The sequence below is a fragment of the Dasypus novemcinctus genome, chromosome 5, assembly GCF_030445035.2.
Source record: "Dasypus novemcinctus isolate mDasNov1 chromosome 5, mDasNov1.1.hap2, whole genome shotgun sequence".
In the NCBI taxonomy this organism is placed as follows: Eukaryota; Metazoa; Chordata; class Mammalia; order Cingulata; family Dasypodidae; genus Dasypus; species Dasypus novemcinctus.
Genome location: NC_080677.1, coordinates 154771873 through 154789453, shown reverse-complemented (window position 1 = coordinate 154789453; position 17581 = coordinate 154771873). Strand labels below are relative to the sequence as shown.

Below are 17581 nucleotides of genomic sequence, written 5' to 3'. Positions count from 1 at the left end.
GGGTCTCCCGTGGCTCAGGCACAGAGAGGCGCCACGTGCTCACAGGCCCGACCTAACCTGGGCCCCTTCAGTTTACAAATCTAGCTGATAAATTAAAGGCCTCTTCTGTTGTGAGAGGATACCAACATTATGGAAAACTGTATAATATCTTTCAGAAATGCTCAAAATTCAAGAAAGAAAATGGTTAAAATGACAAATTTTATCATATACACACACACACGTATGTATGTATGTTATCACAACCCAACAAAAGGAAAGGAAAGGAAAGGAAAGAAAAGAAAAGAAACGGCGTCATAGGCTCCAGCACTCCTCAAAAAAAAAAGACAAAACAAATCAAGGGAGCCCTTTCCTATAAATTAAAGGGAAGAATATTTGATCACAAGGTATCTTCTTCTAATTTCAAATAAAATTTAAAATTCTAGATTTAATGCAGGGAAATTACCTTATAATAATAATAATATGCAGCTTTATTTTTAGAAAATAGAAAGCAAATATATCAAATTTTTAATTTTTAAAAAGTTTTCCCAGATGCCCAACTATAGACGTGTTAATATTGAGTTGCTGTACCTGTAAAATGTAGAAAAATGGACTCCTTCAAGCCTTAACTTGGCATAATGGTTAAGAACATGGACTTTGGAGCCAAGTTCGAGACCCATCACCTACTCGTTGTCATTGGTTAAGGGATTTAACTATTCTGGGCCTCAATTTCCTCATTTATAAAACTGGGCTAACATTAGTATCAGTCTTACAGGACTGCAGTAAGGACACATGACTTGTTATAAACAAAGCACCAGAATGGTTCCTGATGCTGAGAAAGGACTATAGCATTGTGGCTTAAGAGCCTTCACTTTAGAAATGTATCACCCCTGGAACAGAACTTAACAGCTTCTACAACCAGTGACAGCAGAGACACTTCGGAGGCTGCTTGGGGCTCTGCTTAGACACATTCAGCATCACCTGCAGCATTCTCTCCTGTGCATTCTAATTATGTATTCCTTCCACATGCTACCATGCACCCAGTGCTCCAGGTACCTGTTTATCCATCTCCGTCTGGACTACGAATGCCCCGAGAACAGGGACGCCATCTTCCCGTGCGGTCTCGGCATCTGGCACAGTGCCTGGCATAGAGGGGATGCTCTAGAAAAAAGGAAAGAAACATAAGCTCTCAAGTATTAGCCATGTATCTTTTCTGTTTCATTCAAATTAAGTTCCTGAGCACAGATCTCTGCATGACTAGCTGTGCCTACCATACAGCACGCATGTATAAATAAAAGCCAATCACGTGCATTTTTTTGTCCAACGTTCAACTTTATTTTGAACTTTTTATTTGAATTAATTCATGACATGCCATAATTTACTAAAATAAAATAATACATATCTGAAATGAAACAACCCCCTCCCTCCCCGAAGCCCTTGTTGGAGGGAAATAGCACCTTCAATATTTTAGTGTTCAGAACTGAAGACTACAGAGGACAGATGCAACCAATGTCCAACACCCCAGCTTTCCTGAGCTGTTGCAAAGGGAGGCTTTGCTGGGGCCCTTCCTCCAGAAACTGCCAGAGCAAAGCCTTTCTTCAAAAAGAGTCACTTTGACCGCTGAAATTGTATTCAGTCAGCACTGTTTCCTGGCTCTTTCACAATTGTGGCATGCTCATTATTTGAAAACTCTTTTTGCCCATCCTGCCTGTGACCATGCCCAGCTCAGCTATGACACATAGCCGGCTCGGGCAGCACTGCTGACCTTGTGAAATACAGCTTCAGCCTTTTACCACTCAGGAGCTCATCAATGAAAGACCTGCAGTGTGACCTGAGCCTGATGTCAAACTGTGACCACACGGCCAGGCCACTTCCCAGCACCCTTAATCTCAAAACACTCACAAATTCCAATAGAAAGGCGAAAACCCTGAGAATCTAGATAAAAACGCTTCCTGGTTGCCTCAGGGGGAAAAATGGTGATTTAGCATTCTACTGACTCATTCTATTACCGGATTACTTCCAGGTGTCATAATTAGGACAATCAACCACAACATGTGTCGCTGACCTAATATTAGGTCAGAGCATAAATACATAAACCACATGTGACCCTGCCTTCCTATCCTATTTACTCAGAGTAGTAAGAGAAATGATTTATTTCTCTTGAATTTACAAGATGAAATGAAGCTGGCTCCTTTGCCTGATGAAATTAAAAATAAAAATGCTGTCAAATGGAAGCTCCTGGCGCCTGGGTCCGTCATGGAATTGGAAAGCTAGAAAGGATCTTAGAGAGCGAGCCATCTTCTTCATTTAATAATAGAGCGAGTGTGAGGTCCAGAAAAGTTGAGTGATCTGCTATGGTCACAAAGATAAACAACAGGACCGAGGCTAGAATAAAGGCCTTCCTCCCTCCGCAGCCCATGGGCTTTCCAAAAGACCACACTAGACACGCTCTTGCCAAGAACCTCGCTGACCTGGCAATCCCGAAGAGGCTGTTCTCAGCTTGACCTCAACTCTCTACATCTTGGTAGTCCAGCTACATAATTATCTGCTAAAAAAATATGAGAAGGACAAGCCTTCCATCTCTAAAACTAACCTGGCAACAGCACTGTTTTCTTAAAGATATTATCCCTAGCAACTCTATGGGCATTTCCAAGACAAGGCTGGGCATCCTCTAAGACCCTGATTCCCTAAAAGGTCCTCAGGCAAGTTCTGAAAACAAAAACAAACAAAAACAAACCTGGGAAAGCCCCATGCAAGCATCCTTATTATAGAGAGGGAATGAAAATGGAAGCATTCAAAGTAGGCTAACAGCCTCTCAGAGCTCTAAGCAGCAAGCACAGCTTCTACGACTGAACAAATATCACCGAGAATCTAAATGTCAGGTCAGGTGCGACCTGATAAAGTAAGTGACAGTGGCATTTTAGAAAACAAGCTTACTAGAGTAACTAGTAACCCTCCTCCACCCACCACCAAAAAATCCATTCAATAATCCCAAACATCTTCTGGATTTTATAGTTTGCTACAGCACAGCAAAACTCAGAATTTAAGATTTTAATTTCAAATATGACTCCGTCTACTTCTTCTTTGTTCCTGGATCTAATGAGCAGGGGAATGACCTGAAGGTGGGCAGCAAGGAAAATGAAAAGAAAGTCTTCCTAAGACATAATGTGAATAGATTTTTCAAAATAGTTAAGAGTAATATAATAAAACACAAACTATTTTAACAACTTTCTTAATGTTCATTTTAATATATACCTAGAAAACACAGGCAATTCATTTCAATTTGAGGCAACCTTAGGATTTTTCATAATCATTATGTCCATAAAATAAATATTTTATAAATTATTTTAAAGTAAAAATTAGTAATACCCTAACATGAAAATCTCAGATTATAGTAATGAAGACTGAGAAGAAGATACATAAAATCCTATTAAATCTGCCATGGCATACTGAGGGAAATAAAAAGATGCCATCTCCTTCTTGACTATTACTTATAAGTATTACATAGATTTAAATTTTAGAAAAACTTTCAAATAATCCCTAGCAGACATGAAATAAGACACAAGTCTTTCAGAGAAACCATAAGTTTAAAAAGTCAAAATCACTATAAAACAAAGATAAATCATTACATCATATAGCAAAAAAAAAATGCTGAACACAATAGAAACAAAGAATTTAAAACAGAAAGCTTAAAGCAAAATCAAGGTAGTAAAACCAATTCGATCACTTTTGACAGTAAATATAAATGAGTTAAAATTATCTGTTAAAAGACAAAGGTTCTGATTAGGGTAAAAAAATAAAATCCAATGATGCTCCACTTTTAAGAACATACCAAAAAGAAATATTGTAAGAAGTAAAAAGATTTATAAGGAAATATAAACTGAGGTAGTAGAGTTCCAGGAAGATAGTGCTGGAATAGGCAAGCAGGGATCAACTCACACAAAAACAATGGAGAAAGGACCAAGAGCTGTCTGAGGGACCTGCTTTGCGGTCAGTGTTACACAACTCCCAAGAGGATGAGGAACAGAGAGATGAAGAACCTGAAACAACAATCTCCCACCCACAAGATATTAAGCTGGGATAAAACTTTGGGCTCATTGCAGTCAACTGAGAGGGGAAGAGACATCTTCCTCCCTGTTAGCTCGTCAAAGGGAGGAGGGAGATGCATTGGAGGGCTCTTCCTCAGTGAATTCGGTCAGCAAATCCTGCTTTGAATCCTGGCTCTGGCCAGACCAGAAATACAGGAAAGAGGAAGTTAAAAGAAACACCCAAGTTCCCTGATGAGCACCATCTCTCCTGGCTTGCCAAGAAAGTACAAGGAGAAAAACTGATTTTAGTCTCTTTACACCCACCCCTGGGAGAAAAATCTGCCCTCCAGTAGTGAGTCCCTGGCTTACATTTGATAACATAAGCTGGGCAATTTTAAAGACTTAGAATAAGGTGAACAAAAAAACAAAGAAGATCAGTTAAAAAAAAAAGAAAAAAGAACACTAGGAAAGGCAGACAAACTGACCACCATAGTGAATTCACCAACACATTCAGATGTCTAGACATCAGCAAAAATTACAAGCCATACTAAGAAACAGGAAGAGATGGTTTAGGCAAAGGCACAAACCAAATACCCTGACAAGATACAGGCTTTAAGACAATCAATTCAAAGAACTGAAAGAAAATATGACTAAAGAGATAAAGGATATTAAGAAGACACTGGGAGAGCATAAAAAAACAATTTGAAAGCCTGCAAAGAAAAGTAACAGAGCTGATGGGAATGAAAGACACAATGTTTGAAATTAAAAATATAATAGAGGCCATAACAACAATTTTGAATTGCTCAAAGACAGAATTAGTTATTTCAAGGACAGAACATGTGAACCAAGAAAGATAGGAGAGCAGATAGAAGAATGAAAAAACTGAACAGGGTCTCAGGGAATTGAACAGTACAAAACACACAAACATGCATTATCAGTATCCTAGAGAAGAGAATGGAAAGGGAGCAAAAAGAATATTTGAATATTTGAGGAAATAGTGACCTAAAACTTCCCAACCCTTAAGGAGGACATAAATATCAATATCTAAGGACAATGCACCCCAACAGAATAAGTCCAAATAGACGTACTCCAAGACACCTACTATTCAGAATGACAAATATCAGAGATAAAGAGAGGATTCTGAAAGGAGCAAGAAAAAGCAAAGCATCGCATACAAGGAAATTGCAATAAGTGCCAACCTCTCATCAGAAACCTTAGAGACTAAGAAGAAAGTATCAAAGATACTGAAAGAGAAAAACTGCCAGCCAAGAATTTTATATCTGGCAAAACCATCCTTCAAAAATGAGGGTGACTTTAAAGTCTTAAGAGACAAACAAAAACAGAGAGTATGTTACCAAAAGACCAGAATTACAAGAGATACTACATGGAGTGATGCAGCCTGAAAGGAAAAAACAAGTCCAAGAGACTTGGAGAAGAATGTCGAAATGAAGATTATAAGGAAGGATAAATTAAAGGGTTAAAAGGCAATAGATATGACAATGGAAAGTCAAACCATAAAATGGGCAAAGTAAGTTATGCCTTTATAGCAGGGGGTCCTAAACCTTTTTTCGTTCCATGGACCCCTTTGCCACTCAGGTGAGAGCCACAGAACCCTTACTAAGTCCACACTATATGGTGGATTACTTAATAAATATATCATGCCTGCACCAACATGTCCCCACAAGAATGTTTTTTTTTAACTTCAATTCAAGCTCATGGACCCCTTGATAAGAACCCCTATTTATAGTAATAACTTTGAATGTTAATGGCTTGACCTCCCAAATCAAAAGACAAAGACTGATGGAATGGAAAAAGAAAATGAACCATCTATATGCTGTCTATAAAAGACTCAGTTCAGATTAAGGACACAACCAGGTTGTAAGTGAAAGGATGGAAAAAGATATTCCATGCAGGGAAGCAGATATGGCTCAACTGATAGAATGTCTGCCTACCCTATGGGAGGGTCCAGGGTTCTATACCTGACCCATGTGGTGAGCTGACTCATGCACAGAGCTGCCGTATACAAGGAGTGCTATGCCATGCAGGGGTGTCCCCCATGTAGGGGTGCCCCATGCGCAAGGAGTGAGCCCTGCAAGGAGAGCCGCCCCGCGTGAAAAAAAGCACAGCCCACCCAGGAGAGGTGCCACACACACACAGAGCTGACACAGTAAGATGATGCAACAAAAAAGAGATGCAGCTTCCTGGTGCCTCCAAGGGTGCAAGTGGACACCAAATAACACACAGCGAGTGGACACAGAGAGCAGACAATGGTGGAGGGAAAGGGAGAGAAATAAGTAAACAACTCTTTAAAAAAAAAAGATATTCCATGCAAATAGTAACCAAAGAAGAAGAAAAAAAGAGCTGGAGAAGTGATGCTAATATTGGACAAAATAGATTTTAAATGCAAAACTGTTCTAAGGGATGAAGGAAGTCATTATGAATTAATAAAAGGGGCAATACACCAAGGTGAAATAACTGTGATGAATATTTATATACCTAACCTGGGTGCTGCAAGATACATGAGGCACACATTGCCAAAACTGAAGGGAGAAATAGACATCTCTATAACGACAGTTGGAAACTTCAATACACCACTCTCAGCATTGGCTAGAACATCTAGACAGAATAATGAAACAGAGAGCTTAAATAATATGATAAATGAACAAGAACTAAGACATTTATAGAACATTATACTCCAAAACAGCAGGACATACCTTCTTTTCAAGCACACATGGATTCTTCTCCAAGACAGGCCATATATTGGGTAACAAGAGAGGTCTCAATAAATTTTAAAAGATTGAAATTATACAGAATACTTTCTTTGATCATAATGGAATGAAGCTGGAAATCAATAATGAACGGAAAAGGAGAAAATTCATAAATATATGGAGATTAAACAGCACACTCTTAATAATCAGTGGGTCAAAGAACTTACAAGAGAATTCAGTAAATAAATGAAATCAAGGACAAAAAAAAAAAGAGAATCAACAAAACCAAAAATCGGTTCTTTGAGAAGATCAACAAAATCTACAATTCCTTAGCTTAGAATATGACAAAGAAAAAAGAAAGAAGCCCTGGATGGTGCTTCAGAGGTAATCACCGGACATTGTAAATCCTCACAGGGCCTACATGATGGAATAGAGGAGAGTATGGGCCATGATGTGAACCAATGTATATGAGGTGCAGAGGTGCCCAAAGATGTACTTACCAAATCCAATGGATGTGTCATGATGATGGGAACGAGTGTTGTTGGGGGGGGGAGAGGGGGGGTGGGGGGTGGGGTTGAATGGGACCTCACATATATATTTTTAATGTAATATTATTACAAATTCAATAAAAAATAAAAAAATTAAAAAAAATAAAATAAAATAAAATGCAAAGGCATAAAAAGTAAAAAAAAAAAAAAAAAAAAAAAAAGAAAGAAGATGCAAATAAATAAACTAAAAAATGAAAGTGGGGACATTATTACTAACCCCAAGGAAGAAATCATAAGAGGTTACTATAAACTGTACACCAAAAAACTAGACAATGTAAATGAGATGAACAAATTTCCAGAAACACACAAAAAACCTACGTTGACCCTAGAAGATCTAGAAAACCTAAACAAACCAACCACAAGACCACAACAAACCAATCACAAATAAAGAGATTTAAATAGTCATCAAAAATCTCCCAAAGATGAAAAGCCCCAGGTGAATTCTACCAGTTATTCAAAGATGATCTAATATCAATCTTGTTCAAGCTTTCCAAAAAAACTGAACAGGCAAGAATGCTGCCAAACTCATTCTATTAAGCCAACATCACCCCAATACCAAAAGCAGATATATACACTATGAAAAAAGAAAATTACAGACCAATTATCTCTAATGAATATAGATGCAAAAATCCTTAAAATATTTGCAAACTGAATCTGAAAGCACATTAAAAGAATTATATACCATGATCAAGTGAGTTTTATCCCAGGTATGCAAGGGTTTTCAACACAAGAAAATCAATTAGTGTAATAAACCAAATAAATAAATTGAAGAAGAAAAATCACGATCCTCTAAATTGTTGCAGAAAAGACATTTGACAAAATAGAGCATCCTTTCTTGATAAAAAACACCCCACATATAGGAATAGAAGGAAGCTTTCTCAACATGGTAAAGTCCATATATGGAAAATCCACAGCTAGTATTATACTCAATGGTGAAAGACTGAAAGTTTTCCCACCGAGATCAGGAGCAAGATAAGGATGCCCACTGCCAACACAGTTATTCGGTATTTTGCTACAAGTTCTACTTAGAGTAATCACGCTAGATAAAGAAATAAAAGGCACCCAAACAGGAAAAGAAGAAGCAAAACTTTCACTAGTCACTAATGATATGATTCTTTATCTAGAAAATCCTGAAAAACCCAGAACAAAGCTACTCGAACAAATGATTTCAGCAAAGTGTTGGGATACAAGATTAATATGCAAAAATTAGTAGCATTTCTGTATACTACTGATGAGCAATCTAAGGAGGAAATCAGAAAAAAGATCTATTTACAATAGTGACTAAAAGAATCAAATATTTAGGAATAAGCTTAACCAAGGACATTAAGGACCTGTATTCAGAAAACTACAAAACACTGCTATAAGAAATCAAAGACTTAAATAAATCAAAGGGCATTCTATGTTCATGGACTAGAAGACTAAATATAGTTAAGATGCCAATTCTACCCAAACTGATTTACAGACTCAACACAATCTCAATAAAAATCCCAAGCCTTTTTTGCAGAAATGTAAAAACCAAATATCAAATTTATTTGGAAGAATAAGGGACCCCAAATAGCCAAAAATATCTTATAAAAGAATGGAGTTGGAGGACTATCACTTCCTGACTCTAAAGCATATTATTTAGCTACAATGATAAAATCAAAACAAAACCGAAAAAACAGCATGGTACTGACATAAGGATAGATATATTGACTAATGGAACCAAATCAAGAACTCAGAAATAGACCCTCACATTCATGGTCAAGTGATTTTCCACAAGGCTATCAAGCCCACCCAGCTAGGCCAGAACAGTGTATTCAACAAATGGTGCTGGGAGAACTGGCTATCCATATCCAATAGAAAGAAAGATACATCACGCCTTATATAAAAATTAACTAAAATGGATCAAGGACCTAAATACAAATGCTACAACTATAAAGCTCCTAGAAGAAAATTTAGGAAAACATCTTCAAGATCTTATGGTAGGTGGTAGTTTCTTAAACCTTACACCCAAAGCAACAAAAGAAAAAATAAATAAATGGCACCTCCTCAAAATTAAACACTTTTTTCTTCAAAAGACTTTACCAAGAAAGTAAAAAGGTAGCCTACTCAATGGGAGAAAATTTTGGAAACTACAGATCCAATAAGCATTTGTTATATAAAAGAGTTCAGACAGCACAATGATAAAAAGACAAGCAACCCAATTAAAAACTAGGCAAAAGCTTTAATAGGTATTTTTACAAAGTGGAAATACAAACGGCCAAAAAACACATTAGAAAATGCTTAACATCACTAGCTATTAGGGAAATGCAGATCAAAACTACAATGAGATACCGTTTCACACCTTATAGAACGGCCATTATTAAAAAAAAACAAAAACAGAAAACAACAAGTGACGGAAAGGAAGTAGAGAAACAGTGACAGCACTGTTGGTGAGGACGTAGAATGGTGGAAGACAGTTTGGCAGTTCCTCAAGAAGCTGAATGTAGAACTGCCATATGATCCACCAACACCGTCCCTAGGAATATAGTCAGAAGAACTGGGAGCAAGGACATGACCTGACATTTGCGCACTGATGCTCATAGCAGCATTATTCACAATTACTAAAACATGGAACCAGCCCAAGTGTCCATCAACTGATGGATAAACAAAATGTGATATGCATGTGTGTATAAGACATATATTTATGTGTGTGTATTTATATAGGAATACTATGCAGCTGTAAGAAGAAATGAAATCAGGATGCATATGAACGAATGGATGAATCTAGAGGATACTGTGTTGAGTGAAATCAGTCAGACACAAAAGGACAAATATTGTATGGTCTCTTTAATATGAACTAAATCTCTTCCTGGTCTCTCCTTCCCCTCACAGCTTCCTATTCCTTTTGAGTTCTGTGGGTGGAGCTTCTTGAGGCTTCGTGCCTAAGCGATCCAAGAGTCTTCTCTCTCCTCGTTTCTTTCCAGGCCCTTCTATATCACTCTCCACCGTTCTGTTCTCCTTCTGATTTTAGCTGTAAAATATCAGGCAAAATGACTAATCTCTCCCTGGGGCCTCAGCTGTTTTGAGTCTTCTTTCTTCACACATGGCAGGATCAAAAATGACAGTATTGTCTCTTCCTGTGTGTCTCTGTGAGGGTCCATTTATATCATACCAGCAAGGGGGCAAGGACTCAGCCCGAGTCATGTCTTACTGAAGGGGTCAAATCAAAAAAGCCCTAAAAGCAATCTTAACAGGTAATCTAATCAAAGATCCCTCAACTAAATCTAATACAACAAAGGGTATCACATCCAGAGGAATAGATTAGTTTACTATCACATCCAAAGGAATAGATTAGTTTACAAACAATCTTTTTCTTTTTGGGATTTATGAAATAATCTGAAACTGCCACATGGATGTTCATGTATGAATGATATACATCAATAAAATTCTATTACAAAATAAATCCCTGATTACAGCTCTCCATAACAGATATAAAGATAATGAAAAAGTTTGAAATAGTGTGAGAATTACCAAAATATTACACAAAAAGACAAAGTGAGCTGTTGGGAAAAATCATGTTGATAAGAGTTGCTTGACACAGATGCCACAAACCTTCAAGTTGTGAAAAAAAAAAAATGCAATACCGCAAAGCACAATAAAGTGAAACATACCAAAACAAGGTATGCTTGTATCTATTAAAGTTATTATATTCCTAGTTAACCACCCCCCAAAAGAAAACTTCAGGTCATAACATGTTTTAACTGATGAATTCTATCAAACATTTAAAGAAGAAATAATACAGAAAGTAAAGGAAGGGAGAACACCCCAATTCATTTTAGGACACCAGCATTATACCAATACCAAAATCAATAAAGACATTATAAGGAAAGAAAACGATGAACAAATATCCTTCATAAGTTTAGATGAAAAAATTAAGAAACCATTAGCAAATTATTAGCAGTATGTAAAAAGTGGATTTATTCCAGGAATACAAAGTTGGCTTAACATTTTAAAATCCAGCAAGATAAATCACCACTTTAATAGAATAAAGGAAAAGTCATATGATCTTGTCAGTATGTGTAGAAAAAGAATGAAATTCAGTAGCCATTCATGAAACTAGAAATATAAGGGAACTTTCTCAACCTGATTGTCTACATAAAATGTCCATCTAAAAATCTCATTTAATGGCAAAAGATAGAATGCCCCTATGATGGGGAACAAAGCAAGGATACTCACCATCTCTCCTCTCTAATATTGCAGGAGGCCCTAGGCAGTGTAGTAAGGCAGTAAAACGAAACAAAATATATATAAATTGACAAGGAAGAAGTAAAATATTATTTGTAGACAAAAAGATCATGTAAAAAGAAAATGCTAAGTAATCTCAGAAAAGCCACTAGTATTGAAAATTGAATATAACAACGTTGCAGGATACAAGATATATATACAAAATCAACAAACAATTGGAAATTGAAACTTAAAATAAGAATACCATTTACAATTGCAAAAAATATATAAATACTTAAGGATAAATTAATCAAAACATGTGTAAGATTTGTGCAATAAAAACTACCAAACATTAGTACGAAACACTAAAAAAGACCTAAAATAGAAAGACATGAAATTCATGGACTGGAACATTAATATTGTTTAGATGTCAGGTCTCCCTAAAATGATCCTTAAATTTAATGCATTTCTATGAAAATGTAGCAGGCTTGTGTTGTGTGTGTGTGTGTGTGTGTGTGTGTAGAAACTGACTAGCTGAGTCTAAAATTTAAATGGACATGTCAAAAGCCAAGATAGGCTGAAATCTTGGGCTTTTGCAGGAAACAATTAGCCAAGTTGTGAATGTGAAGGAAAAGTCCTTTAAGAAAACTAAAAGTGTACTCCAATGAATGCATGAATGATAAAGTGAAACAGCCTTATTGCTGATATGCAGAAAGTTCTTGCGGTCTGCAGAGAAAATCAAAACAGCCACAATATTCTCTTAAACCAAAGCGTATTCCAGTACACGCCCTGACTCTCTTCAATTCTACAAAGGTTGAGAGGTGACAAAGCTGCCAAAGAAAAGTCTGAAGCTAGCAGAGGTTGGTTCATGAGGTTTAAAGGGAAGAAGCCATTTCCATAACATAAAAATGCAAGGTGAAGCAGCAAGCACTGTTGTAGAAGCTGCAAGTTATCCAGGAGCTCTAAGATCACTGATGAAAGTGACTACACTAAGCACCAGATTTTCAATGTACATGAAATTGCCTTCTATTGGAAGAAGATGCCATCTTAAGACTTTCACACCTAGAGAGTAGAAGTCAGTGTCTGGCTTCAAAACTTCACAGGACAGGCTGACTCTTGTTAGGGGCTAATGCAGCTGGTGACTTGAAGTTGAAGCCAATGCTCATTTACCATTCTGAGAATTCCAGGGCCCTGAAGTATTACGCTTATCTACTCTGAGCTCTAGAAATGTCATAAAAAGCCTGGATGACATTACATCTGTGTACAGCATGGTTTACTGAATACTTGAAGCCCATTTTTTTGAGATCTACTGCTCAGAAAAAAAGATCCCTCTCAAAATAATACTGCTCGTTGACAATGTACCTTGTATAACTCCAGTGTAGATATACAATGAGACTGATGTTTTCATGCCTTTCATTTCCATTCTGCAGCCCATGGGCCAACAAGTCATTTCAACTTCCTGGTCTTATTTAAGAAATAAATTTTGTAAGGCTACAGCTACCACAGACAGTGATTCCTCTAATGGATCTGGGCAAAGTAATTTGAAAACCTTCTGGAGAGGATTCACCATTCTAGATACCTCACAGGATGGCACTCAGGATTAACTGTGTTAAAATACAAAAAGCTTTGAATACCATGTTATGTGACTTATTATTATTAAGGCAAAAACAAGTAAACAAACAGGCTCTAAATTACACATATCACTTGGGGCCTGTATTTCAAACATCATCTATATGAAGTCTCTTTTGCTTCATTCCTCACTCTCAGAATTGTTCTAAGGCGTGGAGTTTGAGAGTTTGACAGAGAGAAGTGTGACTATATTTGAGAACTACTTTTTCCTCCCCATTTTCATTTATTACTTCATTATTGCCCTTAGTTAGGGTAGGATGTATCACGCTTCTGCTAAGACCATGTGAAAAAAGCGAGTCTCAATTGCCCTGGAGAAAGAGATCAAGGACCATTACACGTACAATGTTTATTTCATGTTTACAATCAAGGAGGTGCTACCATCTCTCTCTCCTCCCAGGAGGATCCTTGGCTCCCTCAAGACAGGACTATCCATACAGGAGATAATCCAAAGTGTAAGTACCAGGTCAGAGAGGCAGTGTTGTTTAGGAAAAGTCAAGATGGCAACCAGGACGAAGGAGGAGTTAAATCTAAAGGACACAGATAGGGTCAATGGGAAAGGGGAAGCAAAGTCAGGAACCTAGAGAAGATAGAACAGGTAGGGTCTCAAGGTGAAGACAGGTTAAGGAGTTCAGGTCTTCCTTCAAGAGTCAGGACAATGTCCTCATTAGAATACTGACTTCACAGAGGGTACCAGGCACATGCCAGGTGGAACAGGTCCAATTGCTGAAGGAAGCCGAGCTAGGCTGGAGGCACATAGCAACACGTAGCTGCCCATCCTATCATTTAGGTACTAGCTACCAGAACTGATCAAATATACAGCACTTCTATATCACAGTGACCCTGAAAAATCATTCTCTTATAACCACCAATTTCAAGTTCCAAAGTTCAGTGGTTATTGCAAGCATGGATGTGCATGATCATTACCTTATTCAGGCCTAATTAAAAACACTTCTCTGGTAGTCAGAGGCTATTTTTTGTGTATTTTAAAGAAGAAAAGGGTATGGCTGTTTCATCCACAATGAAACATTCAAAATATAGTCACTTCTTCTCAAACAGCTTCTGGGATAAGGGTAAAGTTGAGAGGAATTTTCTGTTTCACTGACCAAGCCTATTTCCAAATACTGTGCTCTCTACTTCTGAAGCAAAGTGAACATTTGTTGCATAAATAAAATCTATTACGGAGCTCGTATGTGAGTGTGGTGCTATTTATTTTAGACAAAGAAATGAATCAAAATAAATTAAAAAATTAAAAATTGATAGGAAAAAATTGCCTCAGAGTAAGTTCCTGAGATGAGAACCTGGCCAATCTGTCTGGAAATCAACCTTAATAGCAGCTCTTCTTTCCTCGAAAATACTGGAATTTTTTACTAAAAAGGCATTATATTTTATTGGAGAAAACTCTCCAATACAGAAAGAGTCAGAGGACTCTGAAAAGACCTAACAAAACAAGATTCCAAAAACAGAAATAATCTCAAAGTTGGAAAGACCTCAGAAATCAACTCTTTCCCACTCAACTCCAGCATATTTTTCTTCTATTGCCATCACTGTGAGGTTAATCAGCCTCAACCAGCAGCCTCAACTTGAACGCTGTCCGTGACTGAGAACTTTCTATCTTATGATGCAGCCCGTTCTGTTTACCTGCAGATATAATTACCACCTTATTCACTGCAGTGCTCACTACACCGAGCACAAGTCTATCTCCCTGTAACGTGTACCTGTCAGTTCTAGCTCTGTCTCCATAGATTTCTAGTCCCTTTTACACTTGAAGGCAATTCAAATTACAAAACCTTAGAATGTTAAAGGTGCAAAATTTCTAGTGTGACCTCTACCACTAAAGGTGCTGCAGAGTTCTGGATATCTCCTTTTCTTCTCTTCAAACTTACCACTGCTGGTACTCAGCTGGAGGCTGAACTGGCTGGAATGAGGGCTGTGAGTAGGAGAGAAGAGGAATTTAGCTGACTCCAAACTACAAAGGACTCCAAAATCAAGGGTGTTTATAGAAAAGGGTGAGAAAGAGTCATGTGAGCAGGAAAGCAGGTGCAGAGCCAAGAAGCCAGAGATCAGCCGGCATAGGAGACCAGGGCAAGAACGGACAGTTTGAGAGGGCTGGTAGATAATCACACCTGTTTCCCCTTCTTCCTGGATTCACAGTTCATCTACATTTCCCAGCCTCCTCTGTGGTTAGATTCAATACTAGAACTAAGATCTGGATCATGGAATGTGGGCAGAAGGTTCACAAACACTTCCTGCACAATCCCCTACTCTCTCTACCTGTTTCAGTTTGCTAAAGGCATACACCAAGGCAATACATCAGAAATGGGTTGGCTTTTACAATGCGGATTTACTAACTTACAAGCTTACAGTTCCAAGGCTGAGAAAAATGTCCAAATCAAGGCTTCAGGTGGAGCTCTCTCCCCGAGGACATGGCTGCTAGTGATCCCAGACTCCTGTCATATGACAGGGCACAATAGCAGTATCTGCAGTCTCTGCCTCCTCCAGCTCCACTGCACCTTCTGTAGCTTTCTCTATCCCAGGTTCTGCTGATTTCAGCTTCTGTGGGTTCCTCTTTGGGCACCTGGGTCTTTTCTCCCTGTATCTCCAAATCTGCCCCATTTATAAAAGACTCTAGTAAGAGGATTAAGACCCACCCTGGGTCACACCTAACCAGAGTAATCTAATCAAAGGCCCTTACCTGAAGTAATCTAATCAAAGGGTCCCACCTGCAATGGGTTCATACCCCCAGGAATGGATTAGTCCTAAGGACATGATCTTTTCTGGAGTACTCACAGTCTCAAACTACCCCACTATCCATCCAAGAACTGAATGTAGGAGAGAAGGCTCTAGAAAGTGGTCGGAGGCACTGACAAAAAGAGCCTGGGTCCCTGAGTCACTGCTGGAAGGTTTCCCAGGAGAATCATCTGCCCAGCAGAGTTACTGATCATGAACATCTGTGTAGGACTATCACTCAAGTGAGACATAAGCTTACTTTTTAAAGATACTTAGATTTGGGGGCTGTATGTACATCCTATCTAATATTTGTTTCAGATATAGGGCATTGCTGTAACAAAATCCCGAAATACATCGTTATGGCCTGGTGGTAGACTGCAGTGACAAAGAAATTGTTTTGAAGCCTGGGAAGTTAGCAACCCAATGGATGCAGAGACAAAGCATTTGCAGAACTGTGGCCTACAGACCATGTAACTACTGAATCTGTAGTTCTGTGGAAAGTGGTGGGCATCAGGATGTTAGCATGTATTACCACTACTGGCTGCCTTTAGGGAGGCATAACAAGAAAAACTGCAGGAAAGAATCTACAGTTTGGCTGCAGAAATGAAAGGAAGGAGACTCCAGAATTTGGAGTATCATAGAAAAAACAACTGCTTTACAGGCCTCAACAGCAAGAGATAAGATGGAAAATGCTTCGAGGGGCAGAGGCCTAGTAAAACTTCTCACTTGAACAAAATGCCTGAGTCTTGCAACAAAGATTAGATTAAGGTTGTGATTCTCCCCATGCTTATTTCAAATGTCCTCAAAGTAGCCATAAAAATTGAGGGAGGAAAACCTGGGGTGAAGAAGCAAAGACATAAGGAAAAACTGAGGAAAAGGTCTAGGAAAAAACATTGGCTGTGGTTTTTAGCACTTAAAACTGACTCAGCTCAAACAGGTAAGAAGGTTTCTAAGTTTTTAAAGGAATAGTATTGCCAAAGAAGTCATCGACTCATATTTAAGAGCCTTTGACTATTCTACAATTATCTGGAAGAAATAAGGTAAGAAAGCTGTATTGAGGCACCAAAAGGTGAATATTCTGTATGTCAGGAAGTCCCCAGGAGCAACCTCAGGTTTAGTGATGCATTAGGAGGACTCACAGGGCTCAGCATATAGTCATACTAACAGCTATGATTTAATACAAGGGAAGGACATGGACCAAAATTGGCACAAAGAAAAGACTCAGCAGGCAAAGTCTGGAGGAGCTCAGAAATAAACATGCAGAAGTCCTCTCCCAGTGGAGTTGCTTAATTCCCTCAGCAATGACTAGTGATGATACATGTGACATGTTGCCAACCAGCTAAGTACACTGGACACTCAGGGCCTGGGGTCTGTATTGGGGCTATCACTAGGCAGCCTCTGCCATGCATGCATCCAACTCCAGACTCCAGAAGGAAGGCAGAGGTCAGCATAAACCATAGAGATTTTAGGTTTAGGCAAAGTGAGTCTATCTTATCAGAGAATGGTGGGAACCCTCCCCAAATCCAAGTTCCCAGACACCTGCCAAGAACCAAACTTGCAAGAAGGTTTTTCAAAGGAGAGCAGTCAGGCCCACTATGTTAACTCTTTCTTGCACACTCCCCAACGCCCACTTCAAATGCAACCAAGGAACATCATGGACAAGGAAGAACCTCCCAGAAGGTGGCGTCAGGGATCATGGTGAACAATGAACAAAGGAATGCCTCCCAGAGAATAAAGTGAGTGTTTAATCAAGGAACTTCCCCAACTTCACGAAAGA

At 38.4% G+C, this 17581-nt stretch overlaps 1 protein-coding gene across 4 annotated transcripts in view; it reads right to left on the bottom strand.

Annotated features, from left to right (window-relative positions):
* Nucleotides 1-17581, bottom strand: part of ZNF438 (zinc finger protein 438) — a 204099-nt gene that overhangs the window by 100309 nt on the left and 86209 nt on the right. For all 4 annotated transcript variants that reach the window (XM_058297746.2, XM_071215458.1, XM_058297750.2 and 1 more), the window contains one exon: nucleotides 1033-1137. The gene's annotated coding sequence lies outside the window, so the exon portion shown is untranslated. The remainder of the gene's footprint in view (nucleotides 1-1032; nucleotides 1138-17581) is intronic.